The sequence below is a fragment of the Grammomys surdaster genome, unplaced genomic scaffold (assembly GCF_004785775.1).
Source record: "Grammomys surdaster isolate TR1022 unplaced genomic scaffold, NIH_TR_1.0 165, whole genome shotgun sequence".
In the NCBI taxonomy this organism is placed as follows: domain Eukaryota; kingdom Metazoa; phylum Chordata; class Mammalia; order Rodentia; family Muridae; genus Grammomys; species Grammomys surdaster.
The window spans coordinates 9872655-9880612 of NW_021604613.1; positions in this window are offsets into that span (position 1 = coordinate 9872655).

Genomic DNA, 7958 nt, shown 5'->3' on the forward strand with positions numbered 1-7958 from the left:
CTCCCCTCCCCTCCCCTCCCCTCCCCTCCCCTCTCCTCCTCTCTCTCTTTCTCTCTCTCCCTTCCTCTGTCTCTATTTTCCTCTCTATTTCCCTCCCCATGCCCTGAATAAACTCTATTCTATACTAAAAAAATATTATTGTCATATTCATAACTTAATATGAACAATACTAATGCTGTTGCTAGCCAGGGCCTAATCAGCTGACCAAGGTTATTATTCTATTTATTTAAACAAAGGGAGTTTGATATAAGAGTTATAAAGTCACTGTCACCAGGTAACTAAAGAGTGAAGCAAAGCACTGAGGTGTCCTACCAGCTGAGACTGCAGGCAGCAGCAACCACCTCCTCAGCAGGACATCAGGGGAGCATATAGGATCCAGCTGAGAGGAGGAGGCCAAGGTGGTGGAGCCTGCTAGCCTGGGACTGTAAGCAGGACCACAGAGATCTCTGGGAGCCTCAGCCTGGAGTGTTTCCTGCAACACCCCTCAGGATTAACCACTGTCCTGAATTTTTCCCCACACATTCCTTTAGGGTTTTGTCACACATGTATGTAACCAATAGTATATTGTTTGGCACTTCCTGTTTTTAACTATTAAGAACAGTGTCAAGCTGGGCCTAGTGGTGTAGGCCTGTAATACAAACTGCTCCAGGGGCAAGGGCAGGAGGGTAGCAGAGAGTTAGGCCTGCCTGGACTGCAGAAGGAGTTCAAGGCTAACCTGGGTAACTTTGTAAGATCTTATTTTCTTTAAGGCAGGAAAAGAGAGAAAGAAAGAGAGAGAGAGAGAGAGAGAGAGAGAGAGAGCTGTTAATGGAACTTAGTGTTGGAGTCTTGTCAAGTGAACTGGACAGCTGTCTGCAGCCATAGGCGGTGCGTGCACTCTCTGATGACAAGTAGATGCCACAAAGTCCTGACCAGTTACACCTGCCCCTGATGCATGGGCAGCATCCACTGGCGTGGACATATAGTTGATGCCTCAAATGCTTTCATTTGCATTTCTGCTGAGTACTTGGCCGTGGTTAATTTTGATCTCATCTTGGCTATGTCTTAATGATGAGAAATCTGGTCAAGTTCTACTCCATTAGTTTTGTGTGTTTCTAATCTTATTTGAGAAAAGCAGATACCCTTCCAGTATGTGAATAGGCCTTGTCAGATGAAGGCCTGACCACCCCCTAAAAATGCAACCCACAGACCTTCCCCAAGGAAGAAGGATCTAGCCAGTGGTCTGGCTCTCCCTCCAGCAGCCTCACCTCTTCCTTGTGACTTCATACTAAAGCCTCATACTTAAAGTTTGGGACCCCACAAGCCCCACCATCTCATAGTAATGAACCCATCAAAGTTAACATGACCAGAGATTAGAAATGCGTTTAGAACATTGAATCACAGCTCAACCAGGCTCACTGTCTTGATTGTGTGTGATGGTGGGATCTCCAGCTCAAAGTCATGCCAAGTGCTGTGTTGGGATAACCCACATTCACCCATTGTATGAAACGGCTATGTGGCTGTGTTTCTGTATTCTCAATTATTAATTGCTGTGGCCTGGCATATAAAAAGACTGCTTGTCTCTACAGTTCTATCTTTCTCTCTGTGTATTCACATGTATTCCCAGCTGTCCTTCTTTCATCTTTCTTTCTGTCCTTCTCTGCACCCCCCCCCATTTCTCTGCCCAGATGGCTCTGCTGTTTATCGGTTTCTACTATCCTCACTCTCCTCCCTTCCCCCCCAAAACCTCTATTATACCAGGTATGTCACATGGGTGTGATTTCTAAGGAGTACCTTGGCAGGAGCCTGCCAGATTACCCCCTACCTGCACACCTGCTGCATTCTATTTTATAATGGATGGATGGGGTAATGGAGACTCTCTGGGGAGTGATGGGTTTAGCTTCCTATGATGGAGGAAGACAAATAGTGGGGAGATTGCCAGCAGTCTATCTTAGGGGAGAACTGGCCTGCCTAGCTGACCTTATCCAGTCTTAGAATTCAGTTCTTTCCCTAAGCAGGTCAAAGCAATAGATACATTGCATGCTTCTGGTATGTGATACATTATATTTAAAGTGTTGCAGATTTCTACAAGGTGCCTCACCCTGGAAGGCATGTGTGGAAACTTCAGCAGTGATTGTAGCCACTCAAGGAAATGTGTCTGTTAGCTCTCTTCATTTTTCTATCCCTTTCCATTCTTTCTAATTTTTAACACCTATTTCTTTCTGTATATATGTATTCCTGTCTATGAATGTGTCGTGGTGTGTGTGTAGAGGTTATAGGGTAGAAAACTTGTGAGAATCTTTCTACCATGTGGGCATAGGGGAACAAGCTCAAGTAGGCACCTTTACCCACTGAGCCATCTTGCTGCTTGTCCATCCCAGTTATCCTTATGGGTGTCCAGGGCATTAGCATCTTGGCTTTAGTTACAAGGGTTCCACCTCCCTCTGGGATGATATGAGTAAAATCCTGGGACATGTGAATACTCTCTCAGCAAGGAAGCCCCTAGCCTTGTTGCCTTCTTTCCCTAAGAATGAAAGAAAGATCTTCTCTTTCTCCTAAAATAGTCTCTTGTGATGGCTTAGATTCCATGAGAGGCAGTTTAATGTACAAGATCTGCCCAATGCTGGGCTTTATGGAAGGAGGGTATCCACAAGCCTAGGTGCTAAGGCTTACCAAGAAGAAAAGGCTTGGCGGTCTCTATGCACAACTGTGTCCATGCCTGGGCCACTTCTGTGGTCTGTATTCTGAAGCATCGGAGCATCAAAAGGAAGTAACAAAGTCAGCTTTGTTGCTGAACCTCTCTAGTACTAGATACTCATTAAAGTCCTAAGTCCCTGACACTCTTAAATGCTACCCGAAGCCAGCAAGCAAACGCCAAAAACCTTCAGGGAATTTTTGCAAAGTAAGGGAAAAGTAATTTGAAGCACATAACTAGACAAATACTTTCATTATGATGTGGCTGAGTTGGAAAACACTTCGGTGAGCATGTGGATGGAGCACACCACCCCTTCAGTTAATCTAAAAGAAGAGACATCTTTATGTAGAGGCAGGTTCTTACCTGAAGGCTCTCTGCCGAGGGAGCTGTGGTGGAGAGAGACTGAGTGTGGGAGGGGTGGGTTTAACAGCACACGTGGGTGCATCGGTTGGGGATGAGCTCTGATTTATAGTACAATCTCAAAAAAGAAGAAATAATAATGATAATGATAATAATAAAAGGGACATATGTTTTGATGGTGACAACACAGCTTTTGAATCTGATACACTATCCCCTTGTGATGTAAGTCATGTCTTCCTGAGAACATCTCTACCAATGGTAAGTTTGCAATATTTTAATTATTTGACTACAGTTACTGAAAAGCATAAAATGTTTAGGTACATTATAACATTTACCGAGATGGGAAAATGGAGTTGGTCTCTATTTTCAGAAACTGATTTATTCCAGGGAGAGAAATCGTGTGCATTCCTTTTCAGTACACTGATGTCACAGCAAGAAGAGAATAATAACTTTGCCCATTGTGGCTCTATTTTAATTAACAGTGCCCCATTTAGACAGGACCTGGGGCAATTTCCTTGCACCATTTCTTACAAAAGTCTTGAATGCCCAAGGGAGCAGAGTGGGTTCCTATCCTTCCTGGTACAATTTGTGAGCAAAGGCTCAACCAGCGTGACACACGGCCTGAGGACTTACTGAGAGATCAGGGGCCACTCAGGATTGATCAAAGGAGGCTCAGGATGTGTTCTTCCAAGATAAAAGTGACCTCTTGGACCATGAGTGTGGGGACTGCTCTGAATGACAGAAACACCATCACCCAGGACCAGGGCAGAAAGAGGAAGTGGGCCACCATGCGGAACAATGATCATTCTCCCTCTTCATTTCTTGTTGTCCTTTCTTTTTGTCTCATCTTTCCTTGTCTCTCTGTCTTTCTCCTCAGGTATAGTTTACCACCACTTACAAAAGGTAAAATGAGGCAGATTCAGTTTACCAAGTTGCTTTCATCAAGTACATGTTAAATACTGATACTGTGGCTCTGTGACATCTTGAGGTTTGTGTCTGACTTTGCCTTTGAAAAATGTTTCCTTTATAGCACATTGAATGTGACACGTTTTCTGAGCTTGCAGCCACCCTAGGCTTTTAGCCCTGTAGTGGACAATAGAAAGTCTGAAGGAAGAAGAATGGTGTTGGAATGATGTGCTTGATGGTGGTTTGGGGAGAAGAGCTTACAAGCTGTGCTACAAGGCACTAAGGACCAGCTTCTGCCTTGTTTTCTGTTACATAGGTTCTCGGTGATCTCCTCCTAGTGCTACACAGCTGTGATGTCATGATCCCCCGGGCCACAGAGCAACGATGTCATGGTCTTGAAGTCAGTCCTACACAGCAACGATATCATAGTCCAACCCCACACAGCAGTGAAGTCATGATCCCCCAGTCATACAACAATGATGTCATGATCTTCCAGTCCTACATGCTGTTTGGTACCAATTAAAGTTTCCTTCCAGGATCCTCCAGATAAATATGACAGGCAGAACACTCATTCCTAGGGTCTACTGAAAGAGATATGTGAACAGAAACCTGGCTCTGGGTAGCTTAGCTCTCAGGAACATATACTTGGTTGTCACATTTGGTTACTGTGAAAAAGTGAAGCATAATGTTAAGGAACAAAATGTCAATGCAATTTTGTAGAAATACGTAGTGGTGGCAGGGAGCCCTAAGAGGCTTACATTAATGTAGAGGGAATAGCAGGGTTAAGAAAATGTACTGAAGTTTTTGTGTAAGGAAGTAGCTCACAGAAGGGTTATACAGGACAAGACTGTATGTGGCAAATGAAGTTTTAAGGTGATTTTTGCGGCCAATTTACTGCTAAGTATATATCCAGTTTCCTAGAGTCCCTGAATGTGAAGGCCCTGACACACTGCCAGGGCCCTGTGTGGACAGGAGATCATGAGGTCTGAGGTGTCTGACAGGTGTGCATCATGCTTTCTGTTTTTGCAATATTCTGTCATTCTCCCCTGCAGGACATCAAGCATACTCAGAAAACACAGACATGATTAACGTGCAGAGATTTGAAGGAAACAGTCGAAAGAAGCTTGCTGAATCCAGGATCGTTAAAGAGGGGCCTTGGGGCATCTGCCACCCTTTTACCCATTCCTGCTCATCGCTTCTCACCCTTGGCTACTTAGAGGCACTGTGCTTTTTCTGCTGCAGGACTTTTGCATTGCCCTGTGGTTTGTAAGTAAAGAAGGTGGGCCAGAAGCTGGTAAGCTAGGCCCTGTTGCTGTAGGGCTTCTGGAAAAACCTCCCTGGCTTAGATTTTCTGTCTTAAACCATGATATATAACTGCACCTAGATGCAATAGGAACATTAACTGAACTAATAGGAATGAAAAGTTAAACAGTATTAGTGAAAAGTAAAGAGGAAAAAGTAGACGATGCAGATTCAAATAGCAGCAAACCGTGTTATGACCTCATTTGTCTTAGAGCTGGACATGAGACATCTCACAGTGTATAGGAGACACATCAGGCCTGGGCAGAGACTCCTAATTACACTGCCATGGTAGGGACGGCAGGAAGCATGCAGTAGATTGTGATAAATGTGGAGGCTTAGTTAGCCTTCCCCTATGCAGTCTAGAACCCCAAACAGGGAATGATGACATCACCTACTCTTCAAATGGATCTTTCCAGGTCAATTAGCATAACCAAGATAATCCCTTGCAGGCAGGGCAAGAAGCTAACCTAATGTGGATAATCCATTAAAGTGTGTCCAAGAGTTTATGTCTTCATGTTGATTCTAGGTCTTGTCAACTTAATAATCATTATTAACTATTTCTGTGCTCAGTAGATATTTTTAAATGCATATAAGGACACAGCTAGAAGAAACCAATATACAGAGAAAATATTGACTGCAGCATAATTATTACAAACTAGAAACATATCTGTAGAAGTTTCTAGAATGTTCAAAAATAAAAAAGCCAGGACAAGCCAGAGGTTTCTACTTAAGGTAACGGCACTATACATCGAACTATGGAGAATATTTGATGTGTTATAACACAAGTAACTCTGAATGGCTATATTAGTTTCTTTTGGTCACTGTTACCAAATACCTGGCAGAATGAAGCTTGGCTCACAGTTTCAGAGAGTTTGGTCCATCAGAATACGGGAGAGCATGGTGGATCAGAGCAGTTCATTTCATGGCGGAGAGGTAGCAGAGACAGGGATACCAGCACTCACCAGGGTTTCTCCTCCCTCCATTTAATTCTGTCTGACCCACCCATTCCCACTCAGAACAGGGAATCTCTCTGGAAATGCCCTTACAGACAGAGCCAGAGCTCTGCCTTTTCCATCTCCTAGGTGATTCTAAGTCCTGTTATGCTGACAATGAAGAGTAGCCATTAGAGCCACTGAAACAAGGAACAAATATAGCCCCGTGTGGCCCATGTACCCTCAAACAGTGTGGCTATTTCCACTGGGCATCTCTCCTCTGTGCCCTTGGCATACCCATGTCCTCTAGAAGATGTGTCCTTAGGAGCACGACCCAGACAGAGCCTACTTTGAGTTGTCTTTAGTATGAGCTTACTGGGTTAATTTTATATCAAGGCTCATGTCTCTCTACCTTTTCTATATATTTCGGCCAATAAGCTTTCTTTGAAATTGATATTTTTAAAACAAACTACCATAAGACTTTGTTGCATCTAATATAGATATAGAACAAAGGGCACACTCAATGTAATTCAAGGAGTGCTGATGTGGGGGTGGGCATTTCTAAAAGTGAGGGTGTGTGGACTTCAAAAGCTCCCGGGCTGGGCGGTAGTGAGAAGCATGGTGAGTTTTCTTGACTCTTCAAGGCCCAAAGCAAGAGTACAGATGAGGATTCACACCCCTTATCAGAATTTTCCAGTTTCAGCAGCTGGCACACTAGTAAATAAAATGTTTCTGTTGTCTGTTTGAGCAAATGGAGTGCTCCAGTAATGACCTTGAAGGCCAGATGTGCATATAGAATCATACCACGCTATCAGAAAAAGATGAGAACATTGGCCAGTGGGCCCTCTCCTTCCTTCTTCCCCAGTTCTGCACAAACACTTTCAGCATCCTGGATCAGCATCCAGGACTAGGCTTACAAACTCTGTTTGGATTTACAAATAACTGCTCTGTGGGCCACTTTTGGGTCTAGAGTTGGGATCCCCAAGCCCCTATCTTCCCTGGAAGAAAATAAGAACTGCTCAGATTCTAAAATCGGGCATAGATAAGTGTGGGTGGAGAATTTGAGGCTCTAAATCTACCAGCATGTTCTACAGATAGGTAGGCCCAGGAGAGGCTGGCGAAAGGCCCCAGACCTGTGTACGACAGCATCATGTTTGTCTCCAGGCTGGCAAAGGGAGGAGTCTGCTTTTGAGCAGATGTGACTTCCTTTCCAGAGATGTGGACCTTTGTAGGTAAGCTCCTGGGAAGGGAAAGGGCTTTTACCCTCACTCTAATACCAGAATTCCTTACTAGCTATTTGTATACAGAATTTAGAGGGCTGAGGACCTCAGGTGCTGACAGTACCTGGACCAGAGAGCAACAGAGAACAGTACAGAGAATGCTTGGGGAGCTCAGACACAGGTTTTACCAGATAACCCTTCTGAACCCTAGACTTCTGGGCAGGACTCAACAAGGCAGAAGAAAAACCAGAGGCAGTGTAATGGACGAATTTAATTAATGAAAATATTTCTGAGGAAAAAATTATTAAGCACCTGAAGCAGCAGAGGAGGGTTGAGGTAGAGTCGGTTACCATGCTAAGGGATTTTGATGAGGTCAGACAGGCGTACGTAGGGCAGTGTTTAAAACGGCTTCACTTCATGACATCTTATCATTTGTGTAAATGTGAGTTATTGTACTAACACTTGCCATTGTCCTGCTTTGTGTAAGGCACCCATCAATCCATGTATATATGCATATATATATATGTACACACACACACACACACTATATATATATATATATAT